General features: G+C 46.7%; 1 protein-coding gene across 37 annotated transcripts in view; it reads right to left on the bottom strand.

Annotated features, from left to right (window-relative positions):
- The window catches only part of INPP4A (inositol polyphosphate-4-phosphatase type I A), a 997,999-nt gene that overhangs the window by 638,895 nt on the left and 344,779 nt on the right, over window positions 1–14,325 (bottom strand). For 35 of the 37 annotated variants that reach the window (XM_069204338.1, XM_069204341.1, XM_069204354.1 and 32 more), the window contains one exon: window positions 4,015–4,084. The exons of the other annotated variants lie outside the window; for them this stretch is intronic. The gene's annotated coding sequence lies outside the window, so the exon portion shown is untranslated. The remainder of the gene's footprint in view (window positions 1–4,014; window positions 4,085–14,325) is intronic. 37 annotated transcript variants of the gene reach the window in all.

Below are 14,325 nucleotides of genomic sequence, written 5' to 3'. Positions count from 1 at the left end.
AACACCCGGGATATTAACCAAAGAAACACGCTTTGGTAAAGTCTACAGTTCTTCGTTTAGTGTGCTAATGCACACAGTGTTATCACAGACCAAGACATGGGGAAGCCAGCAGGAGAGGACAGAGTGTGATATAGTTGTAAAGTAGTCCCTCAAACAGTTCAATACAAGCACTCGAGTGGAAACAGAAAGATACATTCAAACAGCCAATAGTATTAGGTGTGCGAAGACCACACCACTGGGTTGAGTAAAGATGTAATTGACAAAGTTTCAAGGCAATGGTTGCAAGAGGCTGGTCCAAGAAAGCCAACTGTTGAAAGGGGTTGACCCAAAGCCCACTCGGTATATTATTAGCAATAAATCTGTTAGACAACTGCAGCATTAAAATCCAAACCTGTAAAGGTCATGCATGCATGTGGGTACTAAGGGGGGCACTTCTCCATTGTTTCAATCAGATCACAGCTCTGAAATTAGAGTTAAAGTTGAGTTAAAGATAAAGACTTTATGTATGGAAGACAAGTATCTGGCTTTAGAATACTCCCTGGAGCTAATGATGCAGTATTTTGAGTGCTAACTTTAAAAGCTAGCCACTGGCAATCATCCCATAAAGGAAAAAATAGTCTTTTAAGAAGCCTCTTTCATAATAAAGGAAAATGATGGAAATGACTACTTTTTATTTCGGAATGTGGAGCTAATTTGTCACAAACCTTTAACTGATCTAGTTAACAACTTAACATTCTTTTAGCAATTGCCATACACGAGATGATTAAGAACCCAACCTCCTGCAGCCTCTAACTATAAGACCCATGGATGGGACAGTATGGTTAAGTAGTATCTATACAATGTAAACATGACAATGTTCTTCAGAGCTGCAACCATCAGGTGATTCCCTTCCTCAAACTCCTTTTTGAAGACATAGAGTATACCTAGTGCTTATCAGATACAGTGCACACCATACAGTTACCAAAATCCATCCTTGTTTATTCAAATCATCAAATAACCTCATTAGTGGCAAGGTTATGGTCCATGTAATTAGTATTTACCAGCTTTTGAAATGAGAGCAATCTCAATATGGCAGTATGATGATACGATTCACCAACACCATCATGGTTTTAATTGCACTCCAAATCCTTGACTCCAGCACCTTCATCCTCCTTGGCGACCTAAACTTCCATTTGGAAGACCACATCGATCCTAACATGACCTCCATCCAAAAAGCCCTGTCTAACCTCAGCCTCACCCAGCGAGTGGAAGGGCCCTCCCATGCCTCTGGACACCTACTGGGTCCCTATATATACCAGCTTCAGCAACATCACATTGGGCAAGTCTACACTGGTCGCCTCTTCCGACCATGCCCTTTGCAACTTCAGCATTTCCATCCTGCATCACCACAGAAACACTGCAATCATACCCTATGTCGAGATTGGAACTAGGTCTCTGATGCTTCCTGGTCTTCCAAACTCCTTAAACACAGGTTACAACACCATAACAGCCTCTGTTACTCCATTTCCAAATTCAGTGGCTAGATCACCACCTGAGCATAGGCCTTGCCGCCCACCCAACCTAACAAAAGCACACGAACCAGACCACAAGCCACCTAGTACATGTATGAGCACAGGATGATCAAATGCCATACAAGCAACTCAAGCACAGATGGGGGCTAAGCCAGTAAGGCACAGACAGGAGAATCTACAAGGCCGCCCTCAGACACTACCACCAGGAGGTCTGGCCCACCCAGCGCTCAGGCCGCACATAAGGCAGCACCTACAGTGCTAACTAAATGTTCCCGACATGAAAGATTTTGCCTCCCCAGCAGCTGGTGTTAAAAGCATCACCCTCCTCCTAGGACATTTGCATCAAGCTATTCCCTTTCACCAGCAACAAGATCACCAGCATTTTTGACAACTTCGAACCCAAACTGGACCCACTGCCCTCTCAGCACTCCTGTTTGTCTCAACCAACCCCCAAGCCACCACTCAGACTGCCTGGCCCATCATCACCACAGAAGAAACCACACCACCATGCAGTCTATCCAATCCGGAGCTCTGCTATCAAGTGTTCATCAAAGATTGGACTCCATCAGCAAAGCACTGACTCCGATCCTAAACACTTCCATCATCACACCCACTTATCCAGACACCTGGAAACACGCAACAGTACTGTCCCTCCTCAAGAAATCCCCAGCAGACCTGATAATTTTAGCCAACAACCAACCAATCTCTTTGATACCCTACCTAGCAAAAGTCCTGGCGACAATAATCAACATATGCCTAGCCACCCAACTGGAAGAAAAACATCTCTGTAACACCACTGAATCTGGATTCAGGCCCAAACCACAGAACAGTAACTGACCTCCTCACCACAACAGATGACATTTGTATGATTATTGACAGAGAAGACACTGCAGCCTTTATCCTCCTGGACGTCCCGGTGGCATTCAACACCATCTACCATCCCATTCTTCTTCGATGACTACACCTATATTGCATTCAAAGACCTGCACTTTGGTGGATATTCTCCTTCTTCACAGGCCATAGTGAGTCAGTCAGCCTAGCCCTTATCTGCTCGGACACCCTAAACCTCATCTGTGGAGGCCCCCAAGGATCATCATTCAGCCCCACCCTTTTCAACACCAACATGATCCCTCGCCAGCATAGTCCGTGCCCATGAAATTAACGTTTTATCATACGTTGATGGCACTAAGCTCATGCAGTCCCTCATCGACAAAACTCTGTACATCTGGATCAGTTTCTTCGCCTGCAAGACCGAAGCCACCAAATGGACACAAATCTATTGCCTCAAGCTAAACATGGACAAAATGGAAGTTGTGATCTTTGGCAGAAACACCTCACAATGTGTCTCCACATGGTGGCCGGTGGGACTCGGACCCAACACCCCTCTTCAGAAGCCACACGAAGGACCTTGGGATAGATTTAACAACCAACGCACCATGACTGACAAAGTCAACTTAGTCGCTACCTCCTGCTTCTAACCAGTAACGCACTAAAAAGGATTTTCAAATGGCTCCCTACCAGCATTCTTAGAACCTTTACCCAGGCCTCATCATCAGCAAACTGGACTACAGAAATACCCTCTGCACTGAAACAACACTCAACTGATAAGGTGACTCCAGACTATACAGAACTCTGCAGCCAGGCTCCCCTTTAATCTTCTACCCTGCATGCTCATCACCCGCACCTCAAGGATCTCCACTGGCTGCCTATCCACAAATTAACACTATTCAAACTCCTCATACACACAGTCAGAGCCTTAGACAACATGGGCCCCCACATACCTCAACAATTGTATCAGTTTCCACAGACCTACTAGACACCTCTTCTCAGCTGGACTCCTACTCTCACACATCCCCTGCATATGCAGAACGAGACCAGGCTTTTCAACTAGGCCAGGTAACGGCACACTCAAGACTGCTCCTGCTTTTGGTGCTTGTATACCCTCCCGGTTGATTGTGTACTGTACAAATACACATAACATAAAATGGTTCTTGGTCATACAAGGTTTTCAGAGGGCCCATCAGAATAGCAACTGGCTGTGGAGAAATTCTTCCTCCACCTCCACAAAGGATAAAACCAAAGGGTGAGTCTGCTTCTCCAGTGACCAAGACCGTTGCATATAATGCAGACTCTGCAGAATTAAGACCTGCTCAAACGGCAAATTAGGAAATGGCAATATCTGGCAAACCAACTCCTTGTGTTTTTTGTTTGACTTTCCCAAAGCTATCATTAATACATTGTAACCTCGATCATAGACATGAATGTCAAATGGTTAGAACTTCAACTACAACAGGACTGAGTGTTAAGAGAGTCATTAAAGATAAAATAGTGTAGGACTATCACTACAATGTTCTTTGATTTGCCTCTCTGGTGGTTAGAGAAGCCTCTTACTGAGACATACTTGTGGACCCAAAAGTAAAATCTGCATACCATATATCTGCATCAATATATTGATGTTTGCCCTTCGTTTACTGAACATGTCAAAACGTCTAAAGATTCTTACCTGTGAACACAAATGGGGTAGAGTATTATCACTTTAAGGACGGACATTTAATCAGGTCATTCATATCTTCCTATAGAAAAAAAAAACAGAGGAAAAAAATGTACAAAAAGAAAACTGATTTAATTACCATTAAAGAATCACTTTCATACAATGTACAAAATACTGGTTTATATACTAGAAAGGCATAATCCTGTTCCACAGACTGTTTATAATTTACAGATATTGAAGCACTATATCAGAAGAGATGGTCCTAATTAGAACAAGCACTGACAAAGCCAACAAGTCTCACCTATACAATTGTGTTTTGGCCATGTTGTACACCAGCGTGGCTGTGGTTCAGCATGGCTATAAGTTACTGGGGTGGGGAGGGGTAGAGTGGCTAAACGTTAGTGGCATGGAGTGGATTAGATTGGCTTAGAGTGGAGTGTGGTAGAATGGAGTAGGTTTGACTGGGGTGGGTTAGCATGGTAGATTAGAGTGAGGTAGATTGGGGTGGACTGGAGTGGATCAGAGTGGGGTAGAGTGGAGTGGGGTAGATTAGAGTGGGATATATTGAGGTAGATTGGAGTGGGTAGATTGGGGAAGAGTGGAGCGCTGTGGATTGGGGGAGATTGAAGTGAAGTGGGGTGGATTGGAGTAGAGTGGGGTGTGACAGATTAGAGTGGAGAGGGGTAGATTAGGGTGAAGTGGGCTAGATTGGAGTGGAGTGGGCTAGATTAGAGTGGAGTGGGGTAGACTCAAGTGAGATAGGAGTGGAATACATTGCAGTAGACTGGAGTGGAGTAGGATAGAGTAGAGTTGGATAGAGTGGTATGAGGTAGAAAGGGATGGGTGGGGTAGATTGAAGTAGACTGGAGTAGGGCAGATTGGAAGGGGACGATTGGCATATGGTAGTATGGGGTAGAGTGGAGTGTGTGGAGTAGGAAAGATTGGAGTTGGGTAGAGAGGGTCGCAGTGGGATAGACCCCCCCTTGGGGTAGATTGGAGTGGCATGTGGTAATATAGAGTGAAGTGGGATAGACTGGCTAGAGGAGAATGAAGTGTGGTAGACTGGGGTAGAGTGAAGTGGACTAGATCGGGTGGATTGGAATGGGGCAGACTGGGGTGGAGTGGGCTAGAGTGGAGTGGGGTAGAACGGGGTGGAGAGGGGTAGATTGGAGTGAAGTGGAGTAGATAGGAGTAGAGTAGATTGGACTGGAGTAGACTTGAGTGGGGTAGATTGGGGTGGATGAGGGTAAAGTAGAGTGGGGTAGATTGGGTGGATTATAGTGGGGTAGATTGGAGCAAAGTAGGGTAGACTGGAGTGGAGTAGACTGGGGTAGATTGGAGCGAGGTAGTTTGAAGTGGGGCGGATTGGATGGGGTAGACTGGAGTTAGGTAGTTTGGGATGGAGAGGATTGGGGTGGAATGGGTTAGAATGGATGTGAGTGGGGTAGATGTGAGTGACGTGGTGGAACAGGGTGAAGTGGAGTGGGGTAGACTGGGTAGAGTGGAATGAAGAGTGGTAGATTGGGGTTGAATGAAGTGTGGTAGATTAGGGTTGAGTAGAATGAGGTAGACTGGGTGGACTGGAGTAGGGTAGATTGGGGTGGAATAGGGAAGATTGGGGTGGAGTATACTGGATTGAAGTGGGGAGTTGGATATAGTGGAGTGCAGTGAGACAGTCTGGGGAAAGGAGGGGTGCAGCGTAGTGGGGTAGATAAGGTTTGGGTAGACTGGGTGGATTAGAGTAGGGAACACTGGAATGGAGTGGGGCAGATTGGGGTGGGTAGACTGAAGAGGAATGTTTGGAGTAGACTGGGTTGGAGTGGGGTAGACTGAGTTAGAATGAGGTAGACTGGGTTACAGTGGGGTAGACTGGGGTGGGCTAGTCTGGAGTTGAGTGGGGTAGACTGGAGTGGGGTAGACTGGGTGGAGTAGAGTGCGATAGATTGAAGTGGAGTAAACTGGGGCAGATTGTAGTGGAGTGGGGTAGACTGGGATACATTGGAGTGGAGTGGGATAGAATGGAGTGGTGTAGACTGGAGTGGAGTGGGGTGGAGTGGCATTGAGTGGCATGTTGTGGACTGTGTGTCATAGATTGGCATGGAGTGGCATGGTGTGTTGCAGAGTGGCTTAGAGTGGAGGGGCGTAGAGCGGAGTGTGGTAGAATGGAATGGTGTTTCATAGAGTGCAAGAGCGTGGAGTGGTGTGGTGTGGAGTATGCATGGTGAGGTAGTGCACTGCCATTGCATAAACATATTTCAATTGAAATGGCCATCACATTTGCATCAAAATACAGCTTCACTAAATACAAATAATAATGCGTGCAAATGTCATCACCTAGTGTATTGATGTGTTTTGATCTTATTCAAATATTTCGTTTCACCACACTTCAAAATTACAAAAGAAATGTGCTTCACTGTACTAATTCTGCTATATTCAGAAACATCACCACGTTTCATTTTTTTGTTTTTCTTGTGTGCTAGAAAAAAAGAATATCTCTTCTCCTCTTACATGGGTACTCAGAAGGATTGTCACATAATTTCTCTCACTTTGAAGTCCGAGATAAACACCAAGCGCACCTGGAAGAGAGAGCCTGATGTTTGATCCCCGTCTTTAAATGCATAGCAAATGTGACGAGGATAAGAACAAGATTTATAGGCCTGTTTTCAGACAGTGAGTTTGGGGAAGAATACAGTAAACAATGTTTGGGCAATGTAAGGGACAAACTCAATCTGGACAGTCTAAAGTAAATAAAGCCAGCAAATAGAAAGTCAGAATTGTGAATTTCACTTTAATTGCAGTTCCGTGTTTGCTTCTCCTGGAAAGGCATCTGAACAAAATCTGACCAAAACACATAAACGTAGAAAAATATGACAGTATTTTCTGATATAAAAAATATATATGAGTTTTGTATGGAATACATAATAAGGAAAAAATCATAATTGGGACCAATATTGATGTAAGGAATGCCATGAATTATGCTTTCCTTATTTCAAGCAACTAGAGACTACATTTAAATTAATACAAAAAAGGACATAATTGAAAGATGCTCCTTTAATGAAGCACGGAGATATTTATCTCCAATTTGAAAAGTGACCATGTATATAAGGAAGAAAGTCAGCTCATTTGTAGAGCTGTAAAACTGGGAGACATAATTTTACTTTTCATTCAATGTAACTGCGTGCAATGAAGTGAAAGTGAGAATTGGCATTTTTAAGGAACTGTCTGCCACTGACTACTACAACTGAGAAATGATGTTGATTGGACAGTGTGGTTTCTGTATGAAAAATTGCTGTGAGTTTCTCTAAATAGTACTCATTCTTGGATTTGATACGTCACCAGATAGTCACCCAGGAAAGCATTTTTTTTTCAAAAAGACATTTTTGGAATAGAGAATTGACTTAATCAGTTAGATAACTTCCTTAAACTTCATCGGAAAGCCATCTTAGATGTTTGAGAAGCCCCTTGGATCATAGATTCTCCAATTAAAGATCACTAAAATAAACTTTTTGCTGCTCTCATTACATTTGCCCACGATTGATTAGCACTGGAAAGCAATGTCAGGCCATAAGCTAATTTTTTTATGTTTATTTATTACCCTTTTAGCCTAGCCAATGCTTTTCTATTGAAAAGAGAAAAACGGTTAATTTTTGAAAAATCCTCTAGATGTGAGCAATACACTCTCAAACCTAAGCTTCTTGTCAGAATACAGGGAAAATATAATATAACCATTTGCGTTTAACAACAAACTCTGCCAAACATGCTCCTTGCTGACAGCCAACCACATTTCTGACCACTCTACAGCACTCTAAATGATCTAGATGAGCTACAACCCAATACCAATGCTGGTTGGGTGGTAACAGTGGTCCTGCAGGTCTGCTGCAATGATTGTGAAACCAGTGCTGACCACTCTGTGACCCATCTGTGGGAAACTTCAAGGCTCCAAACCGTCTCCACTGTCCATGCTTCTATAGAAAGGAATAGGTGTGCAGTGGAAGAATGACTTGGCAGCTTTCTTGCACTTTTAACTTGTTCTCCTGCTTAAATTCAACTGGGGGGGGGGGAGGAAATCAAACCTAGAATCACTTGCCATTGCTCTAGAGGGATCTTCCAGCATGAAGCTCTATTGAGATTATCCAATACCAGTCACCAGTATAGAGACAGGGCTGCACAATGCCAGATCATATGTATAAAATCGTCCGTGTGGTGTTGGCATCGAGGACATGTGTCAGAGTGTGTGGGGTAAATGACGTAGCGTTCTGGGGGATAAATAGGTTTGGTGGATGAAGTTGTAGCGTGTAAGTTGGAATCTAGTGTTTGAGCTGGTCCTGTGAGTCCCCTATGAACACACCTCCAGTCTCCCTCTGTCATAGGTTCCGACAGGAGGCTTTCCCATTTAGCCTGAATCAGGAGAGGTTTCCTCGGGAGGTCCTCTTGTAGTGCTCTATTGAGGTGTGATAATAGACACCGAGCCCCAGCTATTTCAAGTAGCGTACTAGGTGTAACTGAGCTAGGTGGGGCATCAGGGAACATGGACCATATCTCTCTTGCCGTGGTAGAGATTTTCTGATATTGTAAAAATTAGCGGGCCCAGGTTAAAGGACTCCATTACCCCTCGAAATGGAATGAAGTGTCCCCAGGGTAAAGATTTCCCAGTGTATGACAACCTCCATCATTCCTTCTCTGGAGTGACATAGTCGCCGCTATCGCACAGAAAGGTTGAAGTATCCAAAGAGACAAGTCCAGAGCATATGGGGCTCATCCCAGCACCGCCTTAACAGCCTTCTCCCATATATCGGCCACCTGATGTATCAGATATGGCATGGCCAAGGGTACCCACAAACCCCTCATCAATAATGCCGGGTATAGTTGCTTCTACATAGGAACCTATCAGGAAGGTTTTTTCCCAAAAGTCCTCAGAGTCTAGCCACGAGATGGCGTGTTGCAGATGGGCTGCCATATAATAGAGCTCCAAACAAGGAACGTTGATCCCTCAATGGGACCATGGTATTGTCAGTGTGAAGAGGCTCATGCGTTTGCATTTGCCCACCCTGAGAAGATCGATTAATAGGCTATCAAGCATCTTGAAGTGTCGTTGAAGGGTCATGAAAAATGTACCCTGTAGGGTAAATAAACATCATAGGGAGCAATATCATTTTAGCAATAGCTAATTTCCCTGTAAGGGTAAGAGGCAGGTCTCTCCAGAAGCGCACAGAGGCCCGGATGTCCCAGACCACCCTCCTGATGTTAAGTTCCAGGAAGGGCTCCTCTGTAGACACCAGGCAGATCCCCAGATATTGAACATCTTGAAGTTGGCAGGGAAGACCCACCGATGGGCGCTCCTCCAGAGGAGTACCCACCAGGGAGCACATCGGATAGAGTTGGGACTTGGAGGGGTTAATCCAAAGCCCAGAGATTTCCCCGAACTCCTGCTTTGCCTGCAGAAGTATGGATACAAAACAGGTGGGACAACAAAGGTATATTAGGGCGTCGTCTGCATAAAGGGAGACCACATGGGTGGTCTCCCCTACAGGAATCCCCCAGGGACTCACTGTTGCTTGGAGCCTGGTGGCCAGAGGCTCCATCGCGGTCGCGAGTATGAGTGGCGATAGGGGCCACCCCTGCTGGGTACCCCCATACAAATTGATCAAGCCAGACACCTCCCCACCTAAGCACACCTGGGCACAAGGGTGCTTGTATAGAAGTTTGAGCCATTTTATGAATTTGGGCCCTAGTCCAACTTTCTTTAGGACCTGCCAGAGGAACATCTAGTCCAGGGAGTCGAACGAATGTTCGACATCCAAGAGTGCCAGTGCAAACTCGTCATCCTGACCTCTCGAGGCATGGTATACGTCGGTGAGTCTTCACAGGTTATGCAGCAAGCTTCTCCCGGGAATAAACCCTGACTGATCGGCCTATACGAGGGAAGGAAGATGTGGAAAAAGACTGGCCGCCAGAATACCACTGAGTATTTTAATATCAATATTTAGGAGGAAAATGGGCCTATATGCTGAGGCCTTGGTAGGGTCCTTCCTCAGTTTGTGGATCATCACTTTAAGAGCTTCCCGGAGGGTGGAGGAAGGGTTCCCTTTTGTAAAGCCTCCTCATAGACTTCCAAGAGTTTATCAACTAGGATATCTATGTATAGACAATAAAACTCAGTGGGGAGCTAGTCATTGCCCGGTGTCTTGGCTGTCTTCCATGTGTGAACAGCTGTGAGAATCTCCTCATGTGTGAGGGACAGACCTAGGGTATTGCGGTCCTCCCGAGAAAGGGCAGGGAGTGGGATCTCCAAGAAATAGTCCATAATAGTGCCCATTACGGGTGGCACCTGCCTTATGTAGGTGGTGCTGAAGTGGGCATGAAAAACAGCATTAATAGCTTTTTGAGTGCATACAGGGTGCCCTATACTGTCATGAAAAAGCAGGACAGGGATGCGTGAGGCATCCTGTTTTACCAGATGAGCTAGCATTGCCCCAGTATTGTCCCCCTCCACGTGTAATCACTGTCAATGTGCATTGAAAGTGTGTTTTTCAAGCCTAAGCCAGTCATCTAGAAGGATTTTCCGCACTTCACTCCAGTCCGTCATACACTCTGGATGAAGTGGGAGTGCTCTCTCTATGTCACTCAAAGTCCGCTCGTGTTCCTCTATATCCCTTTCAATCTGCCGTCGGACTCCATAAGTCGTCCTAAGGCAAACTCTACGAAGGACCGTTTTCAACACCTCCCAATCCGTAGCTTTACTACTCGAGGTGCTCTAGTTTTCCTGGAAGTAGGGTATTAGTGTTTCTGTGATGGTAGCTGCAAAGGGAGAGTCAGTGAGTGCCTCTGCACAGATTCACCACAGCTGTATCACAGGGCGCCTGGCCGATTTTCCAGGTGCTAATAGGACGGGGATGGGTCTGACAGGTATCTGGGGAAGTAGGATACGTTGGAACCGAGGGAAGCCAGAGTGTTTGAGACCAGGCAATAATCGAGACGGTTATGGGAGACTGGTGTATAACAGGAGAATTGTTTAGCATGTGGGTATCTGGCTCGCCAAATATCAGTAAGGTGGAGTTCACATTTAAGGTCGTGAAGTGGCCCTGTCATGTGAGGCTTAGTGCCATGTCAAGGTGGGGTGCAGCCTAGGGCACCATTTAGAACACAATTACAATCCGCTGCTAAAATAACATTCGCCGCAAAATATGGAGAGGCAGCCCAGGCCACAGTAGGATAGAAAACCATGCAATCATTAGCGGAGGTATATATGTTTATAAGACAAATCTCTTTTCCATCTAATATACCACGTACGATTACATAGCGGCCTTCTAGGTCCAGGATATGATTTTCAAGAAGAAAGGGAACCCCCGGAGCCACTAAAATCAAAGCACCTCGGGCATAACTGGAGCGGGATGTCGGCTTCTTATAGAATGGACACCTTGCAACAGCATAAGTATGCGAAGACTCTCTGGTGTTGTTCCTATTGGGCAATACCGCGGATATTCCACGTCATAAATTTAATAGTGTTGTCTGCATTTGCGAATAGGAATACCTCCCCCTCTCTCCTCCAGTGGGGCTTTGGTTCTGAGGTAGTCCCATTAACTGTGGTGCATAAGAGCAAGGCATAAAATCCCATATCAAGAGCCACTGTAACATTTGTGATCGACCAACTGTAGGAAAGTACCATCTTGCCTGGCATGTTACCCCCATATTTCACTGTATATATGTTGTTTTAGTCTATGTGTCACAGGCAGGCAGGGCCCCAGTGCTCATAAGTATGTGCCCTGTGCCCTGTATGTGTTCCCTGTGTGATGCCTAACTGTCTCACTGAGGCTCTGCTAACCAGAACCTCAGTGGTTATGCTCTCTCTGCTTTCCAAATTTGTCACCAACAGGCTAGTGACCAATTTCACCAATTCACATTGGCATACTGGAACACCCTTATAATTCCCTAGTATATGGTACTGTGGTACCCAGGGTATTGGGGTTCCAGGAGACCCCTATGGGCTGCTTCATTTCTTTTGCCACCCATAGGGAGCTCTGACAATTCTTACACAGGCCTGCCAGTGCAGCCTGAGTGAAATAACGTCCACGTTATTTCACAGCCATTTACCACTGCACTTAAGTAACTTATAAGTCACCTATATGTCTAACCTTCACCTGGTGAAGGCTGGGTGCAAAGTTACTTAGTGTGTGGGCACCCTGGCACTAGCCAAGGTGCCCCCACATCGTTCAGGGCAAATTCCCCAGACTTTGTGAGTGCGGGGACACCATTACACGGGTGCACTATACATAGGTACCTGTACCTATGTACAGTGTCACACTGGTAACTCCGAACATGGCCATGTAACATGTCTAAGATCATGGAATTGTCACCCCAATGCCATTCTGCCATTGGGGGGACAATTCCATGATCCCCGGGTCTCTAGCACAGAACTCGGGTACTGCCAAACTGCCTTTCCGGGGTCTCCACTGCAGCTGCTGCCAACCCCTCAGACAGGTTTCTGCCCTCCTGGGGTCCAGGCAGCACTGGCCCAGGAAGGCAGAACAAAGGACTTCCTCTGAGAGAGGGTGTAACACCCTCTCCCTTTGGAAATTGGTGTGAAGGCTGGGGAGGAGTAGCCTCCCCCAGCCTCTGAAAATGCTTTGATGGGCACAGATGGTGCCCATCTCTGCATAAGCCAGTCTACACCGGTTCAGGGATTCCCCAGCCCTGCTCTGGTGCGAAACTGGACAAAGGAAAGGGGAGTGACCACTCCCCTGACCTGCACCTCCCAGGGGAGGTGCCCAGAGCTCCTCCAGTGTGTACCAGACCTCTGCCATCTTGGAAACAGAGGTGTCTGTGGCACACTGGACTGCTCTGAGTGGCCAGTGACAGCAGGTGACGTCAGAGACTCCTTCTGATGGGCTCTTACCTCTCTTGGTAGCCAATCCTCCTTCCTAGGTAGCCAAACCTCCTTTTCTGTCTATTTGGGGATCTCACCAGATAACGAATGCAAGAGCTCACCAGAGTTCCTCTGCATCTCCCTCTTCACCTTCTGCCAAAGGATCGACCGCTGACTGCTCAGGACGCCTCAAAACCGCAACCAAGTAGCAAAGACGACTACTAGCAACCTTGTATCGCTTCATCCTGCCGGCTTTCTCGACTGTTTCCAGGTGGTGCATGCTCTGGGGGTAGCCTGCCTCCTCTCTGCACCAGGAGCTCTGAAGAAATCTCCCGTGGGTCAACAGAATCTTCCCCCTGCAACCGCAGGCAACAAAAGACTGCATCACCAGTCCTCTGGGTCCCCTCTCAGCACGACGAGCGTGGTCCATGGAACTCAGCAACTCTGTCCAAGTGACTCCCACAGTCCAGTGACTCTTCAGTCCAAGTTTGGTGGAGGTAAGTCCTTGCCTCCCCACGCTAGACTGCATTGCTGGGTACCGCATGATTTGCAGCTGCTCCGGCTCCTGTGCACTCTTCCAGGATTTCCTTCGTGCACAGCCAAGCCTGGGTCCCCGACACTCTAACCTGCAGTGCACAACCTTCTGAGTTGTCCTCCGGCGTCGTGGGACTCCCTTTTGTGACTTCGGGTGGACTCCAGTTCACTTTTCTTCTAAGTGCCTGTTCAGGTACTTCTGCGGGTGCTGCCTGCTTCTGTGAGGGCTCCCTACGTTGCTGGGCACCCCCTCTGTCTCCTCTTCCAAGTGGCAACATCCTGGTCCCTCCTGGGCCACAGCAGAACCCAAAAACCCTAACCGCGACCCTTGCAGCTGGCAAGGCTTGTTTGCGGTCTTTCTGCGTGGGAACACCTCTGCAAGCTTCTTCACGACGTGGGACATCCATCCTCCAAAGGGGAAGTTCCTAGTCCTCTTCTTTCTTGCAGAACTCCAAGCTTCTTCCAACAGGTGGCAGCTTCCTTGCACCCTCAGCTGGCATTTCCTGGGCTCCTGCCCAGTCTCGACACTGTCGCGACTATTAGACTTGGTCCCCTTGTCTTACAGGTACTCAGGTCCGGAAATCCACTGTTGTTGTATTTCTGGTGTTTGTTCTTCCTGCAGAATCCCCCTATCACGACTCCTGTTCTCTCTGGGGGTAGTAGGTGCACTTTACACCTACCTTTCAGGGTCTTGGGGTGGGCTATTTTTCAAACCCTCACTGTTTTCTTACAGTCCCAGCGACCCTCTACAAGCTCACATAGGTTTGGGGTCCATTCGTGGTTCGCATTCCACTTTTGGAGTATATGGTTTGTGTTGCCCCTATACCTATGTGCTCCTATTGCAATCTACTGTAACTTTACATTGCTTGCATTACTTCCTTTTGCTATCACCTGCATAATTTTGGATTGTGTACATATATCTTTTG

Source organism: Pleurodeles waltl, chromosome 8, assembly GCF_031143425.1.
Source record: "Pleurodeles waltl isolate 20211129_DDA chromosome 8, aPleWal1.hap1.20221129, whole genome shotgun sequence".
Classification (NCBI taxonomy): Eukaryota; Metazoa; Chordata; class Amphibia; order Caudata; family Salamandridae; genus Pleurodeles; species Pleurodeles waltl.
This window is presented reverse-complemented; position numbering and strand designations above follow the sequence as displayed.